Raw genomic sequence first — 17,287 nt, 5'->3', positions numbered from 1 at the left:
GTGTGTGTGTGTGTGTGTGTGTGTGTGTGTGCATGGGTTAGTGCAAAGGTGCATGCATGTGCAAGGTTGTGTGTGTGTGTGTTTCTTTCAATAGACCCAGCTTGTAAGATTCTGACCAACTTTGAAACTTCTGGGCTCATGTGATATGTCAGTATGGTGCTACCAAAGTGTCATCACTTTTCAAGGGTGAACTGCCACGCACAATCTCATATTTTGATAAATCATTAAACTGAGCTACCTAAACTACATGCTTTCTTTGGGGAGAAACTTTTAAATATTGTACAAACTTTTAGTGATTTGAAATATACACTAACTAGGTAGGTTATCCACAAACTCTGGCTTTGAGCCATAAACATCTTGGGCCTTTCAGGGACCTGGCTGCAAAACGAGGGATGAAACACTCAAAGTCTCTGAGCCCTACCTCCGTTGGGATCGGCAGAGGCTAGGAGCAGTACTCTGCCTACGCATGTGAGAAATCTCAGTGGCAACCTCCTTATGAGAATGTAACGTCTGAGAATGACGTGAGGTGCCACAGCTGCATGACACCGTCCTCCCTGCCAACCTGCTACTCCACCCTGCGCTCCACCCAGTCCCGCTGCAGCCAAAACTGCTCCATCACGCTGTTCCGAGCAGAAGCCCCGCCCTACCCCGTGCCCCATGCTAAGCTGCCGCCTCTCACTCGCGCCTTCTTCCCCCTACCAACCCCTATTCTGTGGAAAAGCTGCCTTCCTCTAAACCGGTTCCTGGTGCCAGAAAGGCAGCAGATTAAACGACCCGCATTATGTTACTCAGGCTAGCCTCCAACTCCGGACCTCAAGTCATTCTTACACCTTCACTTCCGAAAATGTTGGGATTACAGGAGTACGTCCGTTTGCCAGGTCAATACAAAACCTTAAGCGTATCTATTTGCTTCCGATTTTGCCTATCTACCGCCATTGATCTCCGTTGCAAACACTTCTTCGATTTAAATTATCGACGGTACCAGAGATACAGGAAACGTCTTTCAAATACTGTCATGGAAGGAGGGCGACAATTACAGGTTTAAATTAAGAGACAGATTTAAACTGATTATTCATGCTTCCAGACTTCTACAAACCCGAAAGTCACACAATTTATGCCAACCTTAGCATGATACAGTCCTGTGAAGAAAATCAGACATTTGAAACGTGGTAACTAAAAGTACAAGGTTTTTTTGTTTCCCTGGTCACACTGCGTAAGTACACTGCCTGTGTATATGAGTTATGACCACACTGACAGAGAAAAACCGTTTCAATAAAACGTGCACAGGAAAACAATGGCGCCCGAGGTCCCTCTCCCACAAGCTGCCCCCACATCGGACACGTCCAACAGTAAAAGGAAGAATCCTCAAGAAACATCCGTGAGTTTAACAAACCCGAGTTTCTCACAGGCGCTAAGGACGAGCCCGCTCTACCGTCTACTCCCATAATTCAACGCCCGCACACTGAAAACCCCAGCCGCTTTCATTGACAACGTACTAATGCCTGGCAAGACCAACCTGAGCAGAGAAACAGAAATTGCAGGTGCTTCTCAGCAGGACAAACAGCCTCTGGCTCACCGGGCCCTCAGGCTGCTTGCATCTGGATTGGGAAGCCTCTAGCCCTGGCCGCCGACTGAGACGCCCAGAAACGGACTGGGCGGGAAAGAAAGATTCCCCCGCAACCCCACGCAGCCTACGGAAGTAGCGGAAACAGCCTCTGTCGGCAGCCAATCAGTGCGACGGTGAGTGGCGGTCTTCCAGGGCGGAGGGGCGTGGCCGCATCCGGGTGTCCTGCAGCTCCACCCTCATCGGGCGAGCCATGGGTGACGAGCTGGTTGAGTTTCCGCCCAGTGGCTCTGGGTTCACGCGCAGGCCAGGCGGGCAGCCAGTCCTTTGAAATTGTGGGCCTGGAATTCCGACGGCCTAACGGCCATCATGACTGTGACAGGCCGTTGACCCACAGCGAACACATGAAACGTCTCACTTCCTTAGGCAGGCCAGGCAGATGGTCCTGAATGTTGCAGATCCAGAGGAGAGGAAGAGGGACCAGCGCTGGCTGCTGGGGCAAGGGCGGCAGCGGAGGAGGCTTGGGGGAAGTGGGGCGGGGCAGGCGCATGGGAGGAAAGCTGCCTGGAACCTTCCTGGGGTAGACTTTGTCTGCACTCTTCACAAGTCTAGGCGAATACAGACCCCGAGTGCCGTGCTTCCTCCCTAAGGATGCTGGACTCCCTGGAGCATTCCTCTCGTGCTGGGTCCTAGGCACACCGGAGGTCAGCCGCCAGGGTCACCCGTGGATGGACTGTGTACACGCTGTGCTGTGCACACCCAAGACACTGCATTGCCGTCCCAGAGGTTCCCGCCAGTGGGCAACAGCGGCATGCACCACTGCCATCAGGGCTTTGCAGGTCCAGGGCCTTCCCTGTGTCTTCTGGGCTGCTGGGCCTAGCTGAACCCGCTGGGACCCAGGGCCCCAAGGTGCATGCATGGGAAGGCAACCTGGTGGGGCATCCCAGGAGCCCTAGATCCATGTAGCTTTAGCAACAGATGCTCAGAAGGGCGAGGCCCACGGGTTTTTCAAGGACTGGTTCGCACGGTGTAGGGGTTCCCTGGCGTGCTGTTGAGCAGCAGAAGCAGGTGTCTGTGGGAGGCGGCAGGAGGGCACTGTGTTCAGCCTGGAGGTAGGAGAGGGTGACTATTGCACAGAGCTGGGGGATTGTGGACCAGAGCAGTATCCTTGCAACTGCCCATTTGGGATGCCTGGCAAGAAAGGGTTCCATGTCCCAGGTCTGAGCATAGTCCTACACTCTTGGTGCTCTTGCAAACTTGCAGGGTGTTTTGTGGCACGCCCAGCCAATCATAGGGAAGCTCCTTAACCCGAGGCAGATTGTGCAGTACACTTACATGTTGGCCAGCATCAGAAAGCATGATGAAGTCTTGCTTAGCTACGTGACGGATTTGCAGGTCAGGCAATGGGGACTGGGTCTTCGTGAGAGCTCATATGTCTGGGTCAGGGTGGGGTCCCCCCTTGAGGCCCCAGCACAACTCAGGGGAGAGCTGTGCAAGGGAAACACATGTGCTACCCCAGCTACCAGGTCACCTCAATCCAACTAGATGATTGGTCACTTTGAGTCTGTCCTGTTTCTCCTCAGCCATGCAGGCGGAGGAATGCAGACATCTCCAGTAATGGGCCACTTTTACTTCCACAGTGAAGTGATCATTAACGATTATCCTGTTACATTTTCAGTAAGGAGTGCCTCCCGGCATGGTATAGGAGGTAGTATGTGGAAAGATATGCCTAGCTTGTGCCTTCCTGACTCCTCTTTCTCCAGGATACAGTTTTTCTCATTTCACTGCAGTCCTGTGGTCCTGGGATCATGAAAATGAAGCCCCCAGCTGTAGGCAGAATACTGACTACCTGAACTTCTTCAGCTGGTTGGTGCACCATGACTACCCAGGGTAAGGCAGGATTGCTGAGGTGGGGCCATTGTGGGGATCCTGGGAGAGGACCTAGCTGATTATTCCCAGGCCTCTGGAGAATTGTCTTTGAACCACGGCCTGATCTGTCCCAAACCATATCCCCAGTTACCCAGATCATAAGCCAGGGCCTGTGGCTCAATCCAGTGCAGTACCAACCAAGGGAATTAGGCCCTCAGAGATGGAACAGATAAAATGTCAGGTGAGCACTCCAGGTCTCAGAGCATACCTGAGGTCAGGAGTTTGAGACCTGGTTGATCAACACGGTGAAACCTCATCTGTACTAAAAATGCGAAAACTAACTGGCCTTAGTGGTGGGTACCTGTAATCCCAGCTACGTTGCAAGCTGAAGCAGGAGAATTGCATTAACCAGGGAAGCAGAAGTTGCAGTGAACTGAGATCCTGCCATTGTACTCCAGCCTGTGTGACAGAGTGAGACTCCATGTCAAATATATATATTTTTATATTTATTGTTGGGCAGGGTTCATTGTTGCCTGCTAAATCCTATCTTTTCCACAAAAGAAAGCTTCTTTTCCTATCAACAGCAATATAATTTTTTATCATTGCAGTAGAGCACACATAATATGACGTCTATCCTTTCAGCTTTTTCACAGCGTCCAATTCACTGGTAATAAGTACATTCAAATAATTATGCAACCATCATCACCATCTGCTTCCAGAATGTTTCCATCTTCCCAAACAGAAACTCTGTCCACATTAAGTACAAATTTCTGGGTTGGAAATTTAATGTAATGGTTACAAGTTTTGGAGACAGAGTTTTGCTCTTGTTGCCCAAGCTGTAATTCAGTGGCACAATCTCAGCTCTTGGCAACCTCCATCTCCCAGGCTCAAGTGACTCTTCTGCCTCAGCTTCCTGAGTAGCTGAAATTACAGGCACCATCGCCATGCCACGCCTGTCTAATTTGTGTATTTATTAGTATGCATGGATTTTACCATGGTGGCCAAACTACTCTCGATCTCCTGACTACATGTGATCCACTGGCCTTGGCCCCCTAAAGTGCTGGGGTTACAGGCATGAGCCACCACGCCTGGTGAAGCTTTTCTAACTGGTTAGCTTGAGAGCCTCCCTTTCTCTTGTTTTTATAAAGTGTTGACCTCAAGGTCACTTTCTGAAGGATTCTGTCATTTCCTGTAGCATTCTTATTGATTTTGTCCAAATACATATGATGTCGCATGCACCATTTTAACTGATTCTCTTCTTGAAAAGTTTTCCGGGCTCTACCCTGTGGCTCATTCCTATAATCCCAGCACTTTGTGAGGCTGAGGTTGGTGGATCAGTTAAGGTCCACAAGTTGAGACCAGCCAGGACAATGTGGTGAAACGCCGTCTCTGCTAAGAGTGTAAAACATTAGCTGGGTGTGCTGGCAGGTGCCTGTAGCCTCAGCTGCTTGTGAGGCTGAGGCAGGAGAATCGCTTGAACCCAGGAGGTGGAGGTTGCAGTGAGTCAAGATGGTGCCACTGCATTCCACCCTGGGCAACATAACAAGACTCCATCTCAAAAGTAAAAAAAAAAAAATAGAAAAGAAAACAGGTTCCCAAGAGGCCTCGAGTCTGAAGTGGGTGTCTAATACTCAGGTGAAAGAACCTCCAGCTTTAAAAAAAAAAAAAATATTATTTTCTAGTGTACATGGGCATAAGGTACAGGTTTATTACACAGGTGTACATGTGCCTTGGTGGTTTGCTGCATCTACATTAGGGAGATCTACATTAGGGAGTAGATCATCTACATTAGGGAGTTCTCTTCATGCCATACCTTCCCTAGCCCTCCACCTGCTGCTATTTCTCCCCTAGTGCCTAACCCTCTGCTATCCCTCCCCTAGACCCCAGACCCTGCTATTTATCCCCTAGCCCCCGTCCGCTGCTGTCCCTCCCCTAGCCCCTCAACCCTGCTATTCCTCCCCTATCTCACCACCCCTTGGTATTCCTCTCCTAGCTCCTAACCCCCTGCTACCCCTCTCCTAGGCCCTACTCCTTCTATCCTTCCTCTAACCCCCCAACACCCCCTGCTCTTCCTCCCCTAGGTGCAGCGTATCTTCTCAAAAAAGTAAATAAAATAATTTAATTAAATGAAATGAGAATGAATCTCTACCTAGATCCATGGTTCCTTCTCAAAAAACAAATAAATTAATTACATAAAACAAGAATGAATCAGCACTTAGATCTATTAACTTCTTCTAAAAAAATAAAATTAATTAATTAAATAAAAGAAGAATGAATCAATACATAGAAGGGTAGTTTCTTTTCAAAAGGAAAATACAATTAGTTAAACTAAGAATGAGTCCACACATGGATCCAACATTTCTTCTCAAAAACATAAAACTGATTAACTAAGTAAAACAAGAATTAATTAGCACCAAATTCCATAGTTTCTTCTCAAAAAAATAAAATTAAATAAAACAAGATTAATCAATCCATAGATCCATAGTTTCTTCTCAAAAAGTAAATAAAAGTAATTTAATTAAAGTGAGAACGAATCCATACATAGATCCATCATTTCTTCTCAAATATAAATAACATTAATTAATTAAATAAGGGGAGAAATAATCCATACACAGATCCTTCATTTCTTCTCAAAAAATGGATAAAATTAAATAAATAAAATAAGAATGAAAGAACAAATACACCCATAGCTTCTTCTCAATAATAATAATAATATAAAACAACGAATCAAATAAACCAAGAAGGAATCAACACCTAGATCCACAGTTTCTTCCACGCTGTAGATTTTGAGATAAGAATGAGATACCCTCTGGCAGATCTGGGGGTATGTCATCCCCAGGTTTTAGCAGGGCCCTGTGATCATGGCATGAAGGGACTTCATGGGACAGGTGCCTCTTGTGATCAAAACCCTCCCCCCTGGCCAAGGAGTGCATAGGTGAGGTGAGGAGCTGGCCACCTGGCTACCCTGTGCCCAGCCCTCCAACAGCAGGTAAGGAGGAGCAGAGCCCAGCTTTTGGTGCATTTGGAGTTAGTTACCAAGGAAATTGGGGGAGAGCCTGAAAGGCTTGGGGACAGCCTCTCCACCCAAGCACGTGGAAACCCATATTAATAAGTAGCAGCCAGGCACAGGCTGGCAGCCCCTTAGATGGATACATGCAGAAATGGGGTTCCCAGTGATGGCTCCTTGCAGCTGACATCTGCCTCAGTTCCCATTTCGATCTGGGTCATCCTCACTTCAGGAAAGGGAGGGATGGATATGTGCTTAGACACGCTCCAATAAACACATGGCTTTCTGATCTTTGAGAAAAGGCAGCATTTCTGACTTGAGCTGGAGGCTTTGAAAGCAGAGAGTGTCAGAACCTCCCTCCCAGGGAGCTGTTAGGTGGGATTAGCTTCTGGTATCACCACACTGCTCTATCCAGACTGACTTCCTGGGGGGACCACAGGAGGAAGAGCACCATGACTCAGTTATCCCAGCAGCTCCCAACCACTCTTTGTGACGTCTGTTTGTGAGAAGGAGAACATCTGTGTTGGAAATAGTTGCTCGGTGTGGGAAAGAGAAATCAGAACTGAGACAAAGGATCTTTCAGCAATGCAATTTTTGCTTCCTGGGCTGCAGGAAGGGGACCCTCACTAGCCATTGTGCCACAGCAATACAATGAACAAAGGAAAACACACACATTTATCCCTGAAGCATGTGGGGTCATCCTTGCTGAGCCAGACCTCACCATCTAAACTAGAACACAATTGGCTAACAAGTTAAAACTTTTCTGAACAGCTGAAAGCAATGTAGAGCTGGGACATGCCTGTGAGCAAGTCCAGCACAGATATCTTGGTTAAAGTACAAGACCATAGAGTGTAGCATGTACTTGTAAGCACACCACGTCTAACAGCTATGTAGGATAGGGCTTCACAAAGTTATGAGCACACTTGTTCTTTAAGAAGAAAGGAACTTTAGAAAGGTAGTTTTCTACTTCCCACAATCTGTCCGTATGCGATGCTCTTTGTGGGACTCTCCTCTGTGGCCCTGCTGCTAGACTTCTCCCTGGACAGGTTGTATGCTGGCTTATAAGAAGCAAACACACAGAGCTGAATCCCAAGCTGAATTGTTCTTCAACCTTTTTGGTCATCTGCCGCCACATGGCATTATTTTCTCTGTCTTCTCAAAAGTTTTTTTCAAAACACAGCTGCTCTCCTACGACTATCACCATGCTGTTTACAGTGGCAAAATTTGACCGTAAACAGTATGCCTTTCATTTGCTTTTTTTTAGTTTCATTTTTTATGAGACCGAGTCTTATTCTGTTACCAGGCTGGAACACAGTGGCACAATCTTGGCTGCCTGCAACTTCCGCCTCCCAGATTCCAGCCATTATCCTGCCTCAGCCTGGTGCGTAGCTGGGAATACAGGTTCCTGTCTCCACGCCCAATTAGTTTCTGAATTTGTAGTAGGGATGGGGTTTCACCATCTTTGTCAAGCTGATTGGGAACTCCTGACCTCGTGATTTGCTCGCCCTGGCCTCCCAGAGTGCTGTGATTACAGGTGTGAGCCACCGTGCCCAGAGCTCATTAACCTTTTCCTAATGATTAGTGAGTTTATTCATCTGTGTTTATCCTTCACATAAAGATATACCAGAGGCTGGGCACAGTGGCTCATGCTTGTAATCCCAGCACTTTGGGAGGCTGAGGTGGGCAGATCACTTGAGGTCAGGAGTTCCAGAGAAGCCTGGACAACATGGCTAAACCCAATCTCTACTAAAACTACACAAATTACCCATGTGCTGTGGTGAACTCCTGTCATCCCAGTTACTTCAGAGGCTGAGGTAGGAGAATCGCTTGAACCCGGGAGGTGTAGATGGTGGTAAGCCGAGATCACCCCATTGCACTCCAACCTGGGTGACAGAGCAGGACTCTGTCTCAAATAAATAAACCAATCAATCAAACAAAAAGAGTGATATAAAAGAAAGAAAAGGAGGTGGAACAGACTCACTGTTTGTTCCCAAAAGCTAACTGCACAAACACAACATGGGGAATGGGTCCTTAATGTGTCATAAGCCAGTGGCTTATTAGTGCAGCAGTGCAAATGCTTTTTGGTTGCACATTTGATTGGTAAAGTCTAGGCTTTTGTCCACCTGTTTTTGTTTGTTTGCTTCTGAGACAGAGTACTGCTCTGTCACCCAGGCTGCAGTGCAATGGTATGATCTCTGCTCACCACAGTCTCCACCTCCCGGGTTCAAGCAACTCTCCCACCTCAGCCTGCCAAGTACCTTGGATTACAGATGTGAGCCACCAAGCCTGGGCTAGTGCACCTGTTAACTGGGTAGGGTACGGTGAATCTCAGAGCTAATTTTTCATCTCTAACCCCACTTCTATCCTCCCAACTTCTGAGACTCCACTGTCTATTATTTCATTCTGTGTACCCTTCGTACTCATAGTGCAGTTTCCTCTCCAGCTCCATCCAGCTTGCAAAAGGCATTATTTTCTTCTTTTTCAGGACTGCTGCATACTATTCAATGGTGTGTATAACATCTATGTTTTTTTCCTTACTATACATTTCTTTTCTTTTCGTTTTCTTTTCTTTTCTTTCTTTCTGTCTTTAAAAATTGAGACAGGGTGTCAGTTTGCCACCCAGGCTGGTGTACAGTGGTGTGATCTCAGCTCACTGCAAACTCCACTTCCAGGGTTCAAGTTCAAACTATTTTTCTGTCTCAGCCTCCCAAGTAGCTATAAATACAGGCACCTGCTACATTGCCTGGCTGATTTTTTTTTTTTTTTTCTTATCCAATTAGAGACGAGGCTTCACCGTGTTGGGCAGGCTGGTCTCGAACCCCTGACCTCAGGGGATCCGCCCACTTTGGCCTCCAAAAATGCCAGGATTATAGGCATGAGCCACCTCACCCAGACTATTTTGTGTATTTTTATTAGAGACAGGGTTTGACAATGTTCCCCAGACTGGTCTTCAACTCCTGACCTCTGGTTATCTGCCCACCTCGGCCTCCCAAAGTGCTGAGATTATAGGCATGAGCCACCACACCCAGCCTATTTTTTGTATTCATAAAGACAGGGTTTCCCCATGTTGCCCAGGCTGGTCTTGAACTCCTGATCTCAGGTGATCCACCCACCTCAGCCTTCCAAATTGCTGGGATGACAAGTGTGAACCAGCACATCCATCCCACACACACCTTTCTTTTTTCTTTTTAATGTGCCTGTTAAATAGTCCAACAATGCTCCTAGTTCTTCTGTGAACTGATGATATCCTCAGGAAGGAATTTAGGGAGAGCAAGCTGGGTTGTCCTGTCTGGGGAAGGTGTGTCTGCATGGCCAGGGATGTCAATCTCTTGTGGGAAGGCAACATCATTCCAGAAGGTTTCCACTGTCCAAGATGTGCTCAGAATCCAAGAAGACAAGCAAATATTGGCTCTGGAGAGTTCCAGCCCTGGAGGGAGCCAGGCCACCTCCAACCACCCCAAATCATTCAAGAGAGGAGGAGGCAAAGCTGAGCTACTGAATCACAGAGATGGAAGCTACTGAATCACTCACATTTGCAAATTCCATTATTGGAAAAGAAATTACTCTGGGGATAGAAGTACAGATATGTATCTGCTAATAGCACTCATTAACTGGCAATGGTTATCTGTCATTTTGAAAGCTGATATGAAGAGCATCCATTTTGCCCGAAGAGAAACATCAGTTTACAGGGAGTAAAACGGGGTGCATACTGAGCTGACTTTTCGGGTACCCTATTAATGCCGTTTGGATTGAAATCACCCTCTGACTGGGAATAGCAGAGATAGGGCTGTGTCTCCTGAACTCAGAGAAGCTGAAGAAAAACATTCAGGGAAAAAATGCATTCTAAGAAAAATCCCAAAGTTTCTATAAGTGGATGCCCCAGAGAACGCCCCACATGGGTATTTTTGTATTTTATAATTATTAATATACTTTAAGATCTGGGGTACGTGTGCAGATCATGCAGGTTTGTTACATATGTATACACTTGGCATGGTACTTTGCTGCATTCTTCACCCCATCGTCTACATTAGTTATTTCTCCTAATGCTATGCCTCCCCTAGCCCGACCACACCCTGCTATCACTCCCCTAACTCCCAACCTTTGACTGGTCCCAGTGTGTGTTGTTCCCCTTCCTGTGTCCATATGTTCTCATTGTTCAGCTCCCCCTTATGAGTGAGAATATGCTGTGTTTGGTTTTCTCTTCCTGTGTCAGTTTGCTGAGAATGATGGTTTCCAGTTTCATCCATGTCCCTGCAAAGGACATGTACTACTCATCCTTTATTTATGGCTGCATAGTATTCACTGATGTGTATGAGCCACATTTTCTTTATCCAGATTATCACTGACGGGAAATTGGATGGGTTCCTAGTCTTTGTTACTGTAAACAGCCACAAAACTTCATATGGAAACAAAATAAAGCCCACATAATCAAGACAGCACTAAGCAATAAAAAAACAAAGCACAGGGATGTCATCCTGCCTGATTTCAATTTGTACTACAATGCTACAGTAATCAAAAGAGTACAGTACTGGTGCCAAAACAATCATATAGACCAATGCAACAGAACAGAGGCCTCAGAAGTAACATCACACATCTACAACCATCTGCATTTATTTTTATGCAATTCACTTTTGATAATAAGTATCGCCAGAATCCCAAGAAAGGAAGGATTTTGTTAGTCAGCTGATACCAGGTGGGTGCATTGGGTGTCCAGTTTAGCCAAACTGATGCTCTCTTTAAGGAGAGTCAATTGCCTGTAAATGAAAAATATCAGTCACAAGGTGAAAAGCAAGAAAGGCAGAGAAAACCAACTAGGCTGACGAAATTGCCATGGAATTTGCAGAATGGTGGATTCCGAATAAGATGGTGGGCTGAATTGTTTCTCCCAAAAACAATGTGATGCCCAGATTCCAGGGAATGTTACCTTATTTGGAACAGCATCTTTGCAGGGCTAATTGGTAAGGTCAACATGATATCCTTAGGGTGAACCCTGATCAAATAGGATTGGAGTTCTTATAAGAAGAGGAGATGAGGACACAGACACACACAGAGGGATGATCCTCTGAGGACACAGGGAGAAGATGGTGTCTACAAGCCCAGGAGAGAGGCATCAGGTGGAGCCAGCCCTGCCCACACCTTGATCTCAGGTCTCCAGCCACCAGGGCTGTGAGAGAATCAATGTGTGTTGTTTATAAGCCACCCAGACCATAGTGTTCTGTGATACCAGCCTCAAATGGAGTAAGACATCTCCTAAGAAGAGGAGGTGAGGATGCAGACACACGCAGAGAGACGACCCTCTGAGGACACAGGGAGAAGATGGTGTCTGCAAACCCAGGAGAGAGGACTCAGGAGAAACTAGCTCTGCCAGCATCTTCATTTGAGGCTTCTGTTCTCTGAAAGAGTGAGAGGGAAATGTCTTATTGAAAGCCCCCTGTGGGTGACAGCTCTTATGAGCAGCCCAAGGGACAAATACCACCATCATCCCACATTTTGCTGTGTTCATTTTCTCAGCTGACTCTCAGGCAGAGATCCAAGGAGACATTCACCCTCCTATCTTTGGCTGTGTTCTTTGACAGCCCTGTTTGCAGATGTCCCTGCTGCTAAGAATTGCTGAGTGTTTGATAGAATATATTGTTTCCCAGGAAGAACTGTGGCAAGGAAAACCTAGCTGCCTCCTCACCAAGTAGAAAACTACAGGGGGCATTCCCAAGTGGCAGGACAATATACACATATCATACAGGAGTTAAAACAATTATTTAAGCACAGGACATCTGACCCTGTCTCTGTGGCCCCTTGGGGAGAAAAGTTTTTAGTTTGTGATCAGTGGTAAGTGGGCACCAGGTGCCTACCTGGTCTGTTCTTGTGTGATGAGAAAATACCAAACACTAGTTTGTTAATAAGCATCACATTCTCAGAATAAATGCATGGGTCAGAGTCTCCTGGAGGCCCTCAGCCCGGAATGCCTTCTGCCCCTGAGGCTCTCAGCTCGGAAAGCTGCTGGAACCCTGGATAGACTCATTTTGCTGATGTATCTGGGTCTCTGCTTCTTAGTGCCTTCAGTGCCACTGGGGTGGGGGTTCTCCACAGTCAAGCTGGTTTTTATACCCGGCAAAGGCCGTCATTGCCAGGCCTCCTCCTGACTCACTTTCCACCTCCCACATCTGAGAGAGGCATAAACAGGTAATATCCCCACAGCCGAACTCCTGACCCTGCCATACATACAGAACCTGCCAACATCTTTTGTGGAGAAGAGATGTTTCTTCCTTCCTCTTTAAATTTTCATCGTTCCTGGATGATATTGGCCATGCACGAGGCCGGGAGAAGGTCTATCTGAGTGAGCTTTACAAAAACCGTACATCTTCCAAAAATCTGTTTGTTCTGCTCACAGCATCTTGTAAAGAACGGGGTCAGCCAGTTGTGGTGGCTCAGGCCTGTCATCCCAGCATATTGGGAGATGGAGGACGGTGGATCATCTGAGGTCAGGAGTTCGAGACCAGCCTGGCCAACATGGGAAACCTGTCTCACCTAAAAATAAAAATTAAAAAAAATTAGTCAGGCATGGCTGTGGGTGACTGTAATTGCAGTTATTTGGGAGGCTGAGGCAGTTGAAGGTTGCAGTGAGGTGAGATCGCACCACTGCACTCCAGCCTGGGCAATAGAGCAAGACTCTGTCTCAAAAAGTAAATAAATTATTTAAAAAGAACAGGGTCATCACAGCATTATGAGAGTCCTGCAAATGAGAGATGGAGAGGTGCAGTGGTTCACACCTGTCATCCCAGCACTTTGGGTGTCTGAGGCAGGAGGATCACCTGAGGTCGGCAGTTTGAGACTAGCCTGGCCAACATGGGGGAAGTCCTGTGTGTACTAAAAATACAAAAAGAAAAAAGAAAAATTATCTGGGCTTCATGGCAGGCACGTGTAATCCCAGCTTCTAGGAAGGCTGAGGAAGGAGAATCACTTGAATACGGGAAGAGGAAGTTGCAGTGAGCTAAGATCATTCCATTTTACTCCTGCCTATGCAGTAGAGCCAGACTCTGTCTCACAAATAATAATAATAATAATAATAATAATAATAATAATAAGTGAAGATATGAATGTGGACTCTGATACAGTAGCTCCAGGCTTGTTATAGAAACAGGAGTCAAACACATAGATACACAGAGAGATGATTATGTGAAGAGAGGGGCGGAGATTGCAATGATGAGGTTAGAAACCAGACAGTACCAAATATTTGCAGTAACCACTACAAGCTGGGAGAACCCTCCCCTAGAGTCTTCAGAAACAGCCAACACTGCCAATGTCTTTAAGTTTGTTTGTGCTGTTTTGAGATGGAGTCTTGCTCTGTCACTCAGGCTGGAGTGTAGTGGTGGGATCTCAGCTCAGTGCAATGTCTGACTCCCAGGTTCCAGTGATTCTCCTGCCTCTGCCTCCTGAAGAGCTGGAATTGCAGGCGCCAGGTACCACACTTGGCTAATTTTTTATTTTTAGTAGAGATGGGGTTTCACCATGTTGACCAGGCTTGTCTCGACTTCCTGACCTCTGCTGTTCCACCCACACCCGCCTCCCTGGTCACTATGAACCTGATCTTTGAAATATCTGATCCCTGGTTGCTATCAGCCTGATCTCTGAGCTGTCTAACCCCTGGTTGCTACGTGTCTGATCTCCCAACTGTCTCATCCCTGGTCACTATGAGCCTGACCTCCTACCTATCTGATCCCTGGTCTCTGTGAGCCTGATCTCTGAGCTGTCTGATGCCTGATTGTTAGGAGTCTTATCTCTCACCTGTCTGATACCAGGTCACTATGAGCCTGATCTCCCAGCTGTCTGATCGCTGGTGGATATGAGGCTGATCTCTCACCTGTCTGATCCCTGGTCAGTATGAGCCTGATCTCTCAGCTGTCTGACTCAGGTCGCTATTAGCCTGATCTCTCAGTAGTCCAATCCTCAGTCACTATGCTGGGTGTGTGGCTAAACATTGGGATAGGTGTCATGTTCTTCTGACATCCTCTGGTGGAATGTATATTTTTGCTTTGTTTTGTTGTGTTTTGTTTTGTTTTCATGACCAAGTCACACACTGTCACCCAGGCTGGAGGGAAGTGACCTGATCTCAGCTCACTGCCATCTCTGCCTTTCAGCTTCAGTTCCCTTCAGCCTCCCAAGTAGCTGGGATTACAGGAGTGCACAGTCATGCTCAGCTTATTTTGTTTTGTTTTGTTTTATTTTTGTATTTTTAGTAGAAACGGAGCTTCAGCATTTTGGCCAGGCTGATCTCGAACTTCTGACTTCAGGCAATCCACCCACCTTGACTTCCCAAACTACTGATATTGCAAGCGTGAACCACCGCACTCACATATGTTTTGTTTATTTATTTTTTATTTATTTATTTAATTTTTTTCTGCACTTGGAGTAGAGAAAATTTTTCCCCATGTTGGCCAGGCTGGTCTAAACTGCCAACCTCAGTTGATCCATCCTCCTCAGCCTTCCCAGGTGGCAGGATTACAGGTGAGAGTCACTGCTCCTGGCCTCAATTGACCTTGTATTGGAGTTGCAGCTCAGGGCCTGTTTATTTCCTGGGTTCATGGCTGAGATTCGTGTCCTTGACATCTTGAAAGACCAAGACGGGCTTACGGGAAGTCCCTAGGATGGTGCAGTGGAATAGATGGTGTCCCTCTAAAAAGATGACATTCACATCCTGACTGCTGGTACCCTAGACTGAGGGCCTCTGTGGAAAAATAACCTTTGCAGATGTCACCGAGGTAGAGATCTCACAATGATGTCATCCTGAGTTATCTCAGTGGGTCTTAAATCCAATGAGAGGTGTGCTTCTAAGGGCCGGAAGAGGAAACACAGACACAGAGAAGGAGGTTGCATGGAGACTGAGGCAGTGATTGGTGTGATGCAGCCACAAGTCCAGGATACCTGAAGCCCCCAGGAACTGGGAGAGGCAGGAAGCAACCTCTCCTAGAGGCTCCAGAAGCAACCAAACACAATTACAATGGATTGAATGCTGATCCCCAAAAGATAAGTTTATGTCCTCACCCCTAGACTTGTGAATAGAATCTTAAACGTAATGAAGTTGAGGGTCTTGAGATGAGATCACCCTGGATTAGGTGAGGTCTAAGTGTGATAAAATGTGTCCTTCTAAGAGACACAAAAGGAGACACAGACACAGAAGAGAAGGCCACGTGGAGAGGGGAGCAGAGACTGGAGTGATGCGGCCACAAGCCCAGTGATGCTGGGGCCCACAGAAGCCAGAGAGGCAGGAAGGATCCTCCCGTAGAGCCTCTGGAGGGAACTTGATACAACTGGAATGCACTCAACTGTGGTCCCTCAGAAAGTTATATTCAAATCCAGATGCCACAAACCTGTGAACAGGGCCTGGTTTGGAAATAAATAGCTTTGCACATGTAATTAGCTAAGGTTCTTCAGAGAAGATCATCCTGGAGTAGGGTGGTTCCTAAACGCAAGCACAGGTGTTTTTCTAAGAGACGGGAGACCAGACACAGAGACAGAGAAGGCCAGGTGGATTCGGAGACAGAGACTGGAGGGATACGGCCACAGGCCCAGGTATGCTGGAGCCACCAGCATCTGTAGAGGCAGGAAGGACCCTCCCCTAGAGCCTCCAGACACAGAACAGCCCCGAGTCACCTGAATTTCAGACTTCTAGTCTTAAGAACTCGAGAGTATAAACCTGTATTTTTTTCAGCCACCCAGTTTCTGGTTTAGTATGATTATGATTGATTATGACTATGATTATTAGGGCAGCTACAGAAAGGTCGCAGCAGGGAGAAACCCAACAGAAATGGCATGCTGTCACCAGTGGAAAACTCCAACACAACCTTGCAGTGATGTTTGGGAAAGGCAGGTGGCCAGGGTTAATTAGTCTTTGGCTGCAAAAACAAACACATTCCTCCAGAAATCTTTTTCCAGCCTGGAGTTAATTACCGACAGTTACCACAACCAGGGGACGTTAAAGACTGAATGCATAGTGAGCCAGGAGAAAGAATTCCTGCCTCCATACCTCTGTGTCCCCAATATGCAGAGCTTAGGAACGCATCTGTACACCCCGATTCACCTTGGGGAGTAAGTGGTTTGGAGCTTACCAGCTTTTCTCGTGGAATCTTACGGGGAGGTATTTATACTTTTTTCTTTCTTTTTTTTTTTACAATTGTACCTTAAGTTCTGGGGTACCTGTGCAGATTGTTCAGGATTGCTATGTAGGTACACACGTGCCATGGCAGTGGTTTGCTGCATCCATTGCCGCGTCATCCATATTAGGTATTTCTCCTAATGCTATCCCTCCCCGATACCGCCACCCCCGATATTCCTCCCCGAGCACCCCAGCCCTCAACAGGCCCTGGTGTGCGATGTTCCCCTCCCTGTGTTTGTGTGTTTCCAGGTCCTTGAGGAATCGCCACATGGTCTTCCACAATAGCTGAAGTAATTTACACTCCCACCAACAGGGTAAAAGCATTCCTTTTGCTCCACATCCTCTCCAGCATCTGCTGTCTCCTGACTTTTTAATGACCGCCATTCTAGCTGGCGTAAGGTGGAATCTCAGTGTGGTTTTGATTTGCATTTCTCTAATGACCAGGGATGAGGAGCCTTTTTCCCTATGTTTTTTGGCCACATACCTGTCTTCTTTTGAAAAGTGTCTGTTCATACCCTTCACCCACTTTTTGATGGGGTAGTTTTTCTCCACCTGAAGAATTATTGCCTGCAGATGGGTTGGAGCCCTGGTCATTCATAATCATCTCAATAATGGCCCCAAAGATGTCCACACCCTAACCCCCATGTGGCAGACAGAATGATGGCCTCAAGCAGGTCCCCGGTAACAGGGTCAGAGC

The 17,287-nt window shown here is 46.9% G+C and overlaps 1 protein-coding gene across 1 annotated transcript in view; it reads left to right on the top strand.

Moving 5' to 3' along the window:
• The window catches only part of LOC141582964 (uncharacterized), an 815,156-nt gene that overhangs the window by 722,779 nt on the left and 75,090 nt on the right, over positions 1-17,287 (top strand). The gene's annotated exons all lie outside the window — the stretch shown is intronic.

The sequence above is a fragment of the Saimiri boliviensis genome, chromosome Y (assembly GCF_048565385.1).
Source record: "Saimiri boliviensis isolate mSaiBol1 chromosome Y, mSaiBol1.pri, whole genome shotgun sequence".
NCBI classification, from domain to species: Eukaryota; Metazoa; Chordata; class Mammalia; order Primates; family Cebidae; genus Saimiri; species Saimiri boliviensis.
This window is presented reverse-complemented; position numbering and strand designations above follow the sequence as displayed.